This window comes from Equus quagga, chromosome 9 (genome assembly GCF_021613505.1).
Source record: "Equus quagga isolate Etosha38 chromosome 9, UCLA_HA_Equagga_1.0, whole genome shotgun sequence".
NCBI lineage: Eukaryota > Metazoa > Chordata > Mammalia > Perissodactyla > Equidae > Equus > Equus quagga.
Genome location: NC_060275.1, coordinates 112946147 through 112960276, shown reverse-complemented (window position 1 = coordinate 112960276; position 14130 = coordinate 112946147).

The window sequence follows — 14130 nt, the reverse complement described above, 5'->3', positions numbered from 1 at the left end:
CCCAACCTCCCAGCAGCAGAGGACAACACTGAGCCTCCACTATGGAACCATCCCCAGGGGGGGCCAGCTGGCCACCTGGTATCAGGTGCATTACATTGGACCTCCTCCCTTTACAGAAGGGATAATGCGTTGTCCTCGTAGGGCAGCACATATTCCAAGTATGAATTTTCTTTCCCTGCCTCCAGCACTTCTGTCAGTCTCACCACTAGTGAATTTACAGAATGCCTGAACCAGCACTCTGGTACCCCACGTAATGTCAACTAGGAGACATTTTACAATAAAGGAAGTAATTCATTGGGCTCATGCCTATAGAATTTCCTGGGTTTGCCACATGCCTATTGCCCAGAAGCAGTTGGCTTGACAGAATGATGGGATGGTCTGCTGAAAGCCCGATTACAGTACCAGCTGGGAGCAAATATCCTATGAGGTTATGGGGTAGAATGCCTGCCTTGAAGTTTAAGGATTACCCCGGTGATCAATCAACCCATGGTGGGATCTTCCCCCACAGCCGGGAGCACAGGCCGGGAAACAAGGGGTGGAGGTAGAAGTGGCCCCTCTCACTACCCCAGCTGGTAGCACACCAGAAGTTTTGCTTCCCTTGTCCATAATCTTGGTTTTGGTGGGTTTGGAGATCCATGACCTTGGACCAATAACTTACTCTGAACTTTCGTGTTTTCCACTTGGAAACAGGAAATTCTGTTCGCTCTCTCTGTAGGCTGCTTGTGAGCAGAAGAGCAGGTAATGCACATAAGGTGTTTCTAAACCCGGAAGCCCTGCGTATGGCCCTTGTACGGGAAAGGTGGGGAGCTGGTGACTGAACAGGACTCTGGGCTCTGGCAGAGACCTCCATCCCAGCTTGACAACGGTCCCAGGGCTCCAGAGACCCCAGTCGGTCTTATGACAGGCTGCCTGACCCCATCTTCATCCGAAGAGTGGTTTCTTCTTCCCTCTCCTCAGACACCTACCTGGGCTCTGCCAGAGGTCAGATGATTTTCTTTCCCTTCGGATGCCCAGAAGGAGGAGAAGGGGGCTGTCCAGTCATTTGCCCTATTTTTGGTCCTTGATCACCTGTTCAAGCTGTCCCCAAGAGGATGGCATGTGCTCCGTGAGCCTGGATATCCAGGCTCGGTCCAACCTTTCCCATCACACCCTTCTGCCCGCCTGACCAGGCCTTCCTTGTCCCTGAGCCTCTCCCACGCTGCTGGCCCGGCCCACTCTGATCTCCTGAAACAGCGCATTGCCCACCAGGCGGGAGAGCACCAGTGCCAGGGCCCCAGGCTGGCCGAGCAGGCTCAGCCGGGAGGAGGAGGCCCTGCTGGCTGCCGCTTGGCTTCACTGACTGCAGGTCCAGGTGGGGTCCCTCCTCCCACTCCCCCTCTTTCTCCCTCCCTCCCTTCCTTCTTTCAGTCTTTCCTCTCTTTCTTCCATCCCTCCCTCCTTCTCTCCCTCTCTCTCTCTCTCTCCTTCTGTATATAAAAAAGGATTTCCTGCATAGGATTAGGAAACCAAATAGTCCGAGGGGCATATAATGCAGAGTAACAGTCCTTTGCTCTGGCGCTCCTCATCTGGCCTCAGTCCTTCAAACGTAACTACTTTGAAGGCTTTCTGTGTTTCAGTCTTCTGGCCGCCGTTACCTCCACATCTCTAAGCACAGCACTTTCTCAGCTCTCTTGATTTATCAACTCCAAACACCATCCACCGGCTTCCTGCTGAGAGAGATGAGGATTCAGCCCACACCCTCCCCCTCCCTCCCCTTCCCAATAGCTACATCACTTATTTAGTTCCACTTTTGTTTAACTGTGAAACTCTAAATAATACATTTCAACATCTAATTCTTGTTACATCAGCTTGAGAAATGCACACACTTTCTCTCCCTCCCTCCCTCTCTCTCTCTCTCACCACAGATGTCTCATTGTCTGGATTCAAAAGGAGGATGAAAACAGTTTAGGTACAAACTCCTCCATAAGGGCCTCTGCCAAGTGTCGCTCCTTCCTGAGATTTATGATAGAGATCCCATTGGCCGTCCCATGTCACAGGCAGGCAGCCTCTGCTTTCCTGGTGCTTTCCTCCCAGCTCTGGATTTTGGGGCCTGCTGAAGAGGGTAGCTCCTTTCCAGGGGGCCCTCTCCAGGCACTCTTGAGTGTTGAGTGCATCCTGTGTGTGTGGCAGCCAGAGTCTCACGGCTGATCTTTGCCTGCACTGCAGCTGGGTCAGCCTCCCTTGCTCACCGCTCCCCTGGAAGCTCTGACCGCTGCTCCAATTGCACCTTCCTCTCCAGGTGTGCTACCCAGCTGTCACCAGGGCCTTCCTCTCTCCACTGTCCCTGCTGGAAGACCCTAGTTCTAGCCCCTGCAACTTCCCCCTTTCTTGGTTTACTCCCCCTTTTGGCAAGAGCACATCCTTGAAAAGGGTGCATGGGAGAGAAATTTTTGTCATTCTATGTTTTCTTTTGCTGCCATAACAGATTGCCACAAATTCAGCATATTAAGAAAACATCCATTTATCATCTCCCAGGTCTGGAGGCTAGAAGTCCAAAATCAAGGTGTTGGAAGGGCTGCTTCCTGACTGGAGATTCGGGGACGGACCCCCTTCTGGTCTCATTCCAGTTGTTGGCAGAATTCAGGTCCATGTGGTACAGGACCGAGGTCTCTGATTCCCTGCTAGCTTTGGGCTGGGGGTCTTTCTCAGCCCCTACAGGGAGTGCAAATAAAATTTCTTACTTCTAAGTGAAGAACACTTATGTTCAGAATAAGTGATTCGTCCAAGTTCACCTACTCTGACTTGATATGGGATGAGGCCACTATTTCCTTGCTGGCTTTGGGCTAGGGGTCTTCCTGAGCTTCTAGAAGCTGCCCACACTCACTGTTCCTGACTCACTTTCTCCATCTTCAAGGCCAGTGAGGGCGGGTTGAGTCCCCTCACACTGTGAATCTCTGATTCCTTTCTGCCTCATCATCTCTCTGCCTTCCAGCCCAAGAAAGTCTCTGCTTTTAAGGGCCCATGCGATGGGCCCACCCAGGTAATCCAGGATCATCTCCTACCTCAAGTTCTGTGACTTGAACCACATCAGCCAAGTCCCTTTTGCCATGTGAGGTACATGTTCACAGGTTCCAAGAAGTGGAGCATGAATGTCTCTGGGGGCGATTATTCTGTGACCACATTCTGCATGTCTGAAAAGATGTACAGTTTGCCATTTCTCTTCATTGAAAATGTGGCTGGCTGTGTAATTTTAATATGAAAATCATTTCCTCTCTGCCTTTGAACTGCCATACCCACCATCCACTCTCGGGTCCTGTGGTTACAGAAGGAGCTGACCGCCCCCACCCCCCAGCCCAGCTCCCAGGGTTGTGAGCCTCAGACATGCTCAGCTGAAAGAATTCTGAGGCAGAGAACCGATTTTATCATGAATGTAATCCAAGTATTTGTGGGCTGGGTGACCCACAAGTCTACTCTTTCTCTAATATGTAAATAGGAATGGTTTAAGACCCTATACCCCAAAAGTGGGCAGCCTGGCAACATCCTTGTATGTCTGCGGATTCTCAGTGGCCCACGGATCTTCCAGTCTCCTTTTCCTCTTTCCTCCTTGACAGATTCCGTCATCTCCCTTGCAGATACCCCCAGACGTGTATCTTCTTGCTCCCCCGCTATAAGCCACACGCAAAATGCATTTCTCCCAAGACAGCTCCCCCAAGGTGGCAGACTTTTACTAAAGACTCAGGGGGATGGTGAGGAGTTATACCACAGAAGATAAATCAGGTATTAGACATTTCTGGTTTTAAAAGAAGAGCCATTCTTATTTAAAGAAAGAACTTAAAAGCCAAGTTTCTCCCCAAACCCCTCAGGTCTTCTACTGCATTTCTGTCCCTGTCTGGAATATTACTCAGCACTAAAAAGAAATGAGCTGTCAAACCATGAAAAGACATGGAGGGAACTTAAATGCATATTACTAAATGAAAATAGGCAACCTAAAAGACTACATACTTCATGATTCCATCTACATCACATTCTGGAAAAGGCAAAACTATGGAGACAGTAAAAAGATCAGTGTTGCCAGGGTTTGGAAAGAGGAGGAGAGATGAATAGGCAGAACACAGAGGATTTTAGGGCAGTGAAAATACTCTGTGTGATACCATAACGGCAGATACACGTCATTATACATTTGTCCAAACCCATAGGATGTACACCACCAACAGAGAACCACAGTGTAAACTACAGGCTTCGGGCGACACTGATGTGTCCGTGTAGGTTCATCAGTTGGAACAAATGTACCATCTGGTGGGGATGCTGATGATGGAGGAAGCTATACATGTGCTCAGACGGGGAGTTTATGGGCCATCTCTGTGTCTGTCCCTCAATTTTGCCGTGAACAAAACTAAAACTATTCTATAAATAAAAAAATAACAATAAAGTCTTTAAAAATAAAGAAAAACATGCACTATGCTCCCAGATTTGGGAGATTGGGAATTCAGACAGAGCACAACAGGGACAACTTCTTTCTGCTCTATGATGTCCGGGATCTCCTCTGGAGGGCTCAAAGGCTGAGGGCGATTGAATACTTGGGGGCTGAAATATTCCTGCAAATTCTTCACTCATATATCTGGTGGTGGAGGCCGATTATTGGCTGAGGTTTTAGGAAGACTGCCTGCCGTAATATCTACACACCTCGTCTCTCTCTGCGGTCTCTCCACTTTGGCTCTTCTGGGCTTCCTCACAACATGGCCACCAGCTTGCAAGAGCAAGGGGCCCAAGAGAACATGGTAGCAGTGCATGGCCCTTTTATGACCTGGCCTTGGAAGTCATACAGTGACACTTCTGCTGCTCTGCATTGGTTGAGGTGATCACAAAGGCCCACTCAGGGTCCAGGGAGAAAGGATATAGACTTCATCTCCTGATAGAAGAGCCTGTTGTAATGGGAGATGTTAGTGGGGCCCATCTTTGGAAAATACAATCTGCCATAAGACTTGCTCATATTTCCCATACCCTCTCCTCCATCCTCTGGCTCTCAGAAACCTCAAAATCCCTCTTACTTGATTACACAAGGCAATTCATTACTCCCTTTGTCTCCCCTGGCCGTGACCTGGGAAACTTGCCCTTTCACACCAGAGTATTTTCCTAAATAGTTAGCACTATTTCACAGCTGGTGGGCGTGCTCCAATCTAGGCATTATTGTGAAATACCTAGCCAAAAGAGTGTCTTCCATAACATTGATTATGCGCTACTCAGGCAAAGAGAATTTGTTTCACCGTAATTTCAGGAAGCTGCATCTGCAAAGCTTTATTAATACTTTACCCATAGTAGGGGGGCAAAAATACTAAGTGAATGAATGGATGAATACATGAATGAATCAAATGTGGACTATCAGCCCAGACGTGGAAGTAACTTCATTACTTGGAATTGAATGCCTTAATGTTATTCATTAAAATAGATGCTGTCTGTATTTGTGATATACGTGTGCTTAAAATTCAAGGAGAAAATGAGCATTTTAATTACAAAATGCTGAAATCATTAATAATTTAAAGATCATCATTCAGCATCCCTCAGTAACCAAGTCCGCTAAGCCCTTACAGAAAAACCAGACAAGGGTGAGGACAAAGCAAAGGGCAGGTGCAAGAGGAAGGAAGAAGAGGCAGGGCCAGCTGCCCGTCCTGTGGACATAGAAGAGTTTAACCCAACCTACCACATGTAAGAGGCCCAGGGAGGCTGTGGGAAAAGGGGAAAGAGTGGGGGTTGCGTGGGGACCATGACCCTCTGGGTGATCGCAGCCTCTGCTGAGAGACCTCGACCCCATCCACCCCTCCCCAACCCTGCAACCAACCCCCAGTCTAGACAGCCTCCTCCACTGCAACTCTCAGTCCAGGCAGCTTCCCCCATTGCCGAGGACAGCCTGCATTCTCCACCTGGATTCCTTCCGCCGCTTTGCCTCCACCACCAGGAAGGCACCTCTCCTCAAGTCCTGTCCACTAAACCAAACCTGCCCTTTAGGGCCCAGTCAAATGCCACATTCCCCAAGAAGCAAAAGGGCCCTCATCACCCAGCCCAACGTTGATTTCACCCCCCTTGAGCTCCCCTGTTCTCTGCACTCTCTCTGCTACTGTGCTTACCATATTCTCTTGTCTCTGAAGAGTCACAATGACCCAACATTCCAGATGCGCTTACTTGATGCATTGTCTCCTTGCCAGCTCCATTTCCTCCCTTCGGCAGCCCCATCGGGCACATTTTACAGAACTGAGGCCAGAGTGAGTGAGTTACGCAAGGCCACACAAATAATATTTGAAATACAGATGAACCCTGGATCACCTGGGGTGAGCCACACTAGGGAGGTCGTGTGGCGCCCTCGGGTCAGGGTTCATGTTCAGGGTCTGGTGGTGTGTTGCAGTTACATCTGCCCAGTTCCAGGAATGTGCACACTATATTCCTTTCAGTAACAGAAGATCTATTGAAGTAAGGGGTCACAAGTACCCTTTGTTACCTCGCAGAAATTTATTAGCGAAGGCAAGGTATTTGTAACAGTTATCAAACACAAAGACACTAGTTATACTGTAATTGCATTAAAAAGACAAGTTTTCCAAATTGGCTTGACTTTTTTTTAAAGACAACTAGTTAAGTATTCAGTTATCATACAGATATTTTTGAAAAAATAGACACACCCTATCTGTCCCTTCAAAGTAAAAGCAACATTTTAATACGAGTCTGAAAGAGAGTCATATTACTCAGAGAGCTTCTGAACACAGATATACAGAAATGTTTTCATTATTGCACGACTTCGCTGCCCAAAACAAGATAATATACCACCTATTAGACTCTCGTATCTGCAGACTTCAAACAGAATTCTCTGTTCTGTTTAAAAGACTTCCAAATGCATATTTTCGATGGATTTTGATTCCATATGTTTAAAATTGCATAACCGGTAGATGGTGTTTTAAAAATGAGTTTCATCAAAGACATGAACTCAATTTCTAGAATTTATTGTAAAATGGTGTTTTTATGAATCTTTGCCAAATTTACCCACAAACATCTTAAAAATGACTTTTCCTTCTTCATGTGATTAAATGACAAAAAGGTGTTCTTCAACTAGAAATGAAAATAGATTAACAAAGCTGGCTATATTGTGTATTGCAAATAAATATGCCGAGATCAAATTTTGAAAGTCATTGACAACTTTGCAGAAGTTAAGGCTTAAAAACAAAAACTTTAATCTTATTTGCCACTGCAAAAAAACTGACATGTGCATATAAGCTTTTTTACCTTATCCCTAGAAATATATTAATGGGATTTTTAAAGTATGAATCCATAACTTTTTCCTTTTTTATGCAATGTTTTGTATCTTTCATTAAAAACATTTACTGGCATGATTATACAAACAAAGCTCAAGAAAAGAAAAATTTCACTGTCAAAAAAAAGATGGGTTTTGGGGCTGGTCTGGTTGCACAGTGGTTAAGTTTGCACATTCTGCTTTGGTGGCCTGGGGTTCACCAGTTCAGATCCCTGGTGCCCACCTATGCACTGCTTGCCAAGCCATGCTGTGGCAGGAGTCCCACATATAAAGTAGAGGAAGATGGGCATGGATGTTAGCTCAGGGCCAGTCTTCCTCAGCAAAAAACAGGAGGATTGGCAGCAGATGTTAGCTCAGGGCTAATCTTCCTCAGAAAAAAAAAAAAAGATGAGATTCATGGTTTAGCAAGCATAGTCATTTGGATCTACAAACATTTGCAGGGTCTCACTCGCTGCTAAGACAGCATTAAAACCTGCATCAATGGGGCTGGCCCCGTGGCCGAGTGGTTAAGTTCGCGTGCTCTGCTGCAGGCGGCCCAGTGTTTCGTTGGTTCGAGTCCGGGGTGCGGACATGGCACTGCTCATCAAACCACGCTGGGGCAGCGTCCCACATGCCACAACTAGAAGGACCCACAATGAAGAATATACAACTATGTACCGGGGGCTTTGGGGAGAAAAAGAAAAAAAATAAAATCTTTAAAAAAAAAAAAAAAAACCTGCATCAAAATAAACTGAACTTAGAATCAAGCCTTCACATCACTATATCACAATAGACTAAACCAGATTTTTTAATAAAGCACATTTGTTCATATTACTATTATTAAAATGTCTTAATGTATTTTAAGGAGAGCAGAGAGAAATGGTACAGAAAATTTTATTTTATCTTTAGGTCATTTGTGATTTCTATTTTCCTATATTTTGTGTACGTGTGCTGTCAGTGCCCTCCAGCTCAGAGCCATCAGGAAGACACTTGTAACTGAGCAGGTTGCATTTATTACTCATTGTGATGAGGGAGAACACACAGCATGGGCAGTTACGGGGCAAACGAGACAGGCCGGGGAGGGGTCAGTAACAGGGTGTTGGAAAGAACCTGCTTAGGATTTGGGCTTTGGTTTGGTGATTTGGACAAGGATCTAAAGGAGCGGTTCATTCCCCATTGAGTGCTGACGGAAACAGGGGGCAATTCTCTGATTGGGTATTTCCATGTAGCTTACGTATGGGGAGGGCGGACAGCGAAGACAAAGTTATATCAGCAAAGTGTGATCACCCACTTTGACCAAGAGGCGGGGTGTTAGTATTCTGTGGGTGGCACAGTGATCTTGTTTTTGTCCGTGCTTAGACAAAATCATGAAGGGTCCTTGCTTCGTCTCACTTCACCACCGTCTCAGCGTAACCTTGTCTGAGGTTGGTGTCCTCTGAGATTGTATATGTCCAACAGGAAAATAATACTGTCTGGCTGTGAGTGCCAGGCCACTTCCAGATGTCAGGGCTGCTCCTTTTGCTTTCCTGGTATGTTATAAACTACACAGTTCACACTTGTGATTATAAAAAATAAATATACATATACTAGAGGTGTAGCCTCAAAATTTTTTTACTCATAAAGTACTTGATCCAAAAAATACTCCAAACTCTAAAAAAAGTTTGGAGACCAGCTTTTGTAATGTGTTCTAGAATATTCCTTCTTCATCCTCTCCTCAACACCTCACTCACAGCACAAGGCTCCCAATGGGTGTTGAGTTAAATTGAATTGGCCTGGTATAAAGTTGGAGGCCAGGAAGGTCATTCTCTGGTATTAAAAAACAAATAAAACCAAGAATTTTTAAGTATTGTGGGAACATTCTATTTTTTACTAAATCTTGTTGAGAAATGACAATTTCTTGATGGTATATAAATAAGACTTACTGAGCACTTAGGATGTACCAGGCACTCAGCTTCACACTTTACATGACTTTATAAAAACAGCCTTATTGAAACATAATTTACATACCAAAAAGTTCATCACTCAAGGTGTACCAGTCCATGATTTTTACCACACTTACAGAGTTGTGCTACCATCACCATAATCTAAATTTATAAGTTTCATCACCCCAAAAGAACCTGTAACCCATTAGCAGTCACTCCCCCTACCCTCTCCCCAGCCCATGGCAACTACTTGAAATTTGCCAGTTCTGGACATTTCATATAAATAGTCATGATCATAGTTAATTTTATGTATCAGCTTGGGTGGGCCATCTTACCCAGATATGTAGCCAAACATTATTCTGGATGTTTCTGTGAGGTATTGTTTTTAGATGAGATTAACATTTAAATCAGTACACTTTGAATAAAGCAGACTACTCTCCATAATGTGGGTGGGCCTTATCCAACCAGTTGAAGGCCTTAAGAGAAAAACACTGACCTCCCCAGGCAAAAAGGAATTCTATCAGACAGACTGCCTTTGGACTCAAACTACAACTCTTCCTGGATCTCGAGCCTGCTAGCCCACCCTGCCAATTTTGTCCTTGCCAAAACTCTACAATCATGTGACCCAAATCCTTAATATAAATAAATTTTTTAAATAAATGTAAAAACATATATATACACACACACACGCATATACACACTCACATCCCGTTGGTTCTGTTCCTCTGGAGAACCCTGACTAGTACTACGGCGTCATAGAATATATGGGGTTTTGTGACTGGTTCCATTCCCTCAGCATATTAATATGACTTTTCATTTAATCCTCAAGTGCCACCATGCAGGAAGTATCTACATCAGCAGTAAGTGGAGTGGATCCTTCCAGCCAGAATGCTGGGAAACCCTCTGCTTCCTCAATCTTACAAACTCAGCAGAGATTTCCCCTCTTTCAGGAAGCCTTCCTGAATCTGTCCTCCACTCTGGGCCAGAGTCTGTCCATCACGTTCCTCTGCTCTGTTTGTTACACTGTATTTTAATGGTCTGTGAACTCAAATGGCTTCTGGTAAGCCTGAAAGCCTTGGATGCTCAGGGTTATGTCTTATTCACCATCAAATTCCCATCCCCCAGCTCAGTGAATGTCTATGGAATGCTCCAGAAAAACATGTGGAAAGGCCTGGAGAAGCCTTGCCCTAGAGGGCCCCCTCTCTGTACCCAGGGAAGGCATACAGCTTCTGGCTCTTCAGCTCACCAGAAACTCCAGCCGGATTGAATTGATGGACAGCTGCAGCCCAGTGGTCCTCACCTGCAACCAGTAGCCAGGCCTGGCAGTCAGCATCTTATTTTCTGTCAAATAAAATGAATTTTAATTACACAGGCTTCCGTTGTGTCCAGCTTCTTATTGACAGGCCCACTAGGAGCTGCTGCCTCTTGGTTTTCCTCAGCATGAAGGAAGGCCAACGCCTTCCAGAATTTTTCCTCGGGTGCCTTTCTTGCCTCTCTTCACTGACCTTCCTCTCTTCCGGCTCTGTAACAGGGATCACCTACCCCACCCCCAAACCTCCAACACACATGCACTTTGAGAGGCTGTACTTGCTCTGAGTGTTTTTTAATGAAAGTTTCAGAATTCCTCTAGGGTAAATTGGCAATTTCCTTTTGAACCAAAATCCATTATATATCATGAACATGGCACCAGCAGCCCATAAACAATGGGAATTTTTCAGTCTTACTCAAACACTGACCCAAGCTTCCCTCACTGTTGTGTGTTATTATCAGTGATAGGCCCTTACAGTATGAGAGAATGAGGCCAAAACTTGGCATTCTTTTATTTCAGGCCTGACTCTGAGCTTGCCCCTTGGGCAGATTGCAATAAGTCTCCTGGCACTGCAATACAGCACAGCCCCATTTTTTCAGTCTTCAACCGATCCATGGAGAACAGCCCACTGTACAAGCCTGGTGCTGGCAGTCAGGCTGCCAAAGAGAGAGGGACACAGTCCCCAAGGCTCCCAGCCCAACAGGGGACAAGCTGCAGCTGGGACTGCTGAGCATCAGAAAGCTGGCTTCCTGCAAAGACCCGATGCAGATTCATTCAAAATCAGAGAAGTAACCTGTAATCTGAAGAATCCATACCATTGTGGGTTGAATTGGGTGCTCAAAAAAAAGATATGTTCAAGTCCTAACCCCTGGTACCTGTGAATGTGACTTTATTTGAAAATAGGTTCCTTGCAGAATTTCAAGCTAAGATGAGGTCATTAGGGTATGTCCTAATCTAAATGGTTGTGTCCTTATCTAAAGGAGAAATTTAGGGAGTGGCATCAGCAACACGGCAGAGTGAGTTCTTCTCTTTATCTCTCCCCCTTTGAACTACAACTAAATGGACATTCATTGAGCAACAGAGGATACACACACAGCACAACAGGATGCCCAAGAGACCCACACTGCCAGACATATATAGGTGGATGGACTGGGCCTCTGGGAAGTAGTGAAGATAGGTGAGCACTCCCCAACCCTTTCCCAGCAGCCCTGTACATGTGTGTGAACAGTTTCCCAGCCAGGAGTGACAATGGTACTGCTGCAGTCCCACAAGTGGGAATGCACATCAGTGTGACTGTAAGAGGTGGTGGGAGCCCTGTGCCCACATGCAAACACTTTCTCAGCCAGCAGGAGAGCCCACCATGCTTCTAGGGTCCAAAGAGTGGTCTAGGCTTGGGCTCAAGGAGGAAGCCCCACCCACCAAGCACAGTGGCTGATGCAATCATAAGAAGAGGGGGCAGCAGATCTACACATGCATACGAATGCTTTTTCAGTGGTCAGGAGCACCCATAGTACCACTCTAGCCCCACAAGCAGAAATGCACCTTGGCATGACTGTAAGAAGAGGCAGTGGCAACCCTGAGCCCATGCACAAATGCTTTTCTGGCCAGTGGAAGTGCCCACCATACCCCCATGACTTCCAGCAGATGGAGTGGGATCAGAAACACAGCTCCTGCTTCCCTGCAGTGGGAGCAGGTGGAATCTGTGACCTGATACTACCACAAATGCACTAGCAAAGGATTAGGTCATCAAACACCATGAGAAACTACAGCAACAACTCTAAGCAGAAGGAAAATGACAAGTCTCCAGAATCTAATCCTGAAGTCACAGACATTTACAATCCAAATGACAGAAAATTCAAAATAGCTGTCATAAAGAAACTCAATGAGTTATAAGAAAACTCAGAAAGACAGTTCAATGAGCTCAGGAATAAGAGTAATGAGAAGAAGGAACACTTCACCAAAGAGACTGGAACTCTAAAAAAAAAACCAAGCAGAAGTTCTGGAGGTGAAGAACACAATTAATGAAATAAAAAATAATCCAGAATTCTTTAAAAATAGAGCTGATGTTATGGAGGAAAGAATTAGTGATTTAGAGGATAGAAACATAGAATTGCTTCAAGTGGAGGAGGAAAGAGAACTAAGATTTTTTTAAATGAAGGAGTTATTTGAGAAATATCCAACTCAATTAGGAAAAGCAAATTAACAATTATAGGTATTCCAGAGGGAGAAGAGAGGGGGAAGGGAGCAGAGAACTTGTTCAAAGAAATAATAGCTGAGAATTTCCCAAACCTGGGAAAATTCCTGGGGAAGGAACCAGACTTAAAAATACATGAAACCAATAGAACTCCTAATTATATCAATACTAACAGACCTTCTCCAAGGCATATAATAGTAAAACTGGCAAAAGTCAACATCAAAGAAAAAATATTCAGGGCAGCAAGGCAGAAGAAAATAACCTACAAAGGAACTCCCTTCAAGATTTCAGCAGATTTCTCAGCAGAAACCTTACAGGCTAAGAGATAATGGAATGATATATTCAAAATACTGAAAGACAAAACCTTTCAGCCAAGAATACTCTATCCAGTGAAACTATCCTTCAGATACAATGGAGAAATAAAAGCTTTCCCAGATAAACGAAAGCTGAGGGAGTTCATTGCCACCAGACCTCCACTATAAGAAATGACCAAGGATGCCCTCACACCTGACACAAAAAGGCAAAAGTCTACAAAGCTTTGAGCAAGGAGGTAAATAGACAAAATCAGAAAACTTCAGCTCTCGATCAGAACAGGGAAACAAATACTTAATTATAACTTAAAAGACAAAGGAAAGAAAGCATCAAAAGTAACCATAAACATTTCAACTAGTCACAAACTCACGACACAAGACAGAATAATTTCTAACAACAGTAACTCAGAAGGGGAAGAGGGAAGGGATGGAACTTTCTTAGGCTAATGGAGATAAGAGGATATCAGAAAATGGACTATCTCATCTATGAGATCTTTTTATACAAATCTAACAGTAACCACTGAACAAAAGATCAGACCAGAGCCACAATTCATAAATAATGAGAAAATCTCTACAGAAAACCTCCAAAATGAAATGGCAGTCAGAAATACAAAGGAAGAGAAACAATGGAAATATAGAACAACTGGAAAACAAGAGATAAAATAGCAATATTAAGCCCTCATATATCACTAATCACTCTAAATGTAAATGGATTAAATTCTCCACTCAAAAGACACAGGGTAGCTGGATGGATTTTAAAAAAAGACCCTACAATATGCTGCCTCCAGGAAACATATCTCAGCTCTAAACACAAAAATAGGCTCAGAGTGAAGGAATGGAAGACAATACTCCAAGCAAATGACAAACAAAAGAAAGCAGGTGTTACCATACTTATATGAGACAAAGCAAACTTCAAGATAAAAAAGACAATGACAGACAAAGAGATGCAGTATATAATGATAAAAGAGACTTTCCACTAAGAAGACATAACACTTATGAATATATATGCACCTAACACAGGAGCACCAACATACATAAAGCAACTTTAATAGATCTAAAGGGAGAAATTAACAGCAACACAATAATAGTAGGGGACCTCAACATCACACTTACATCAATGGCTAGATCATCCAGGCAGAAAG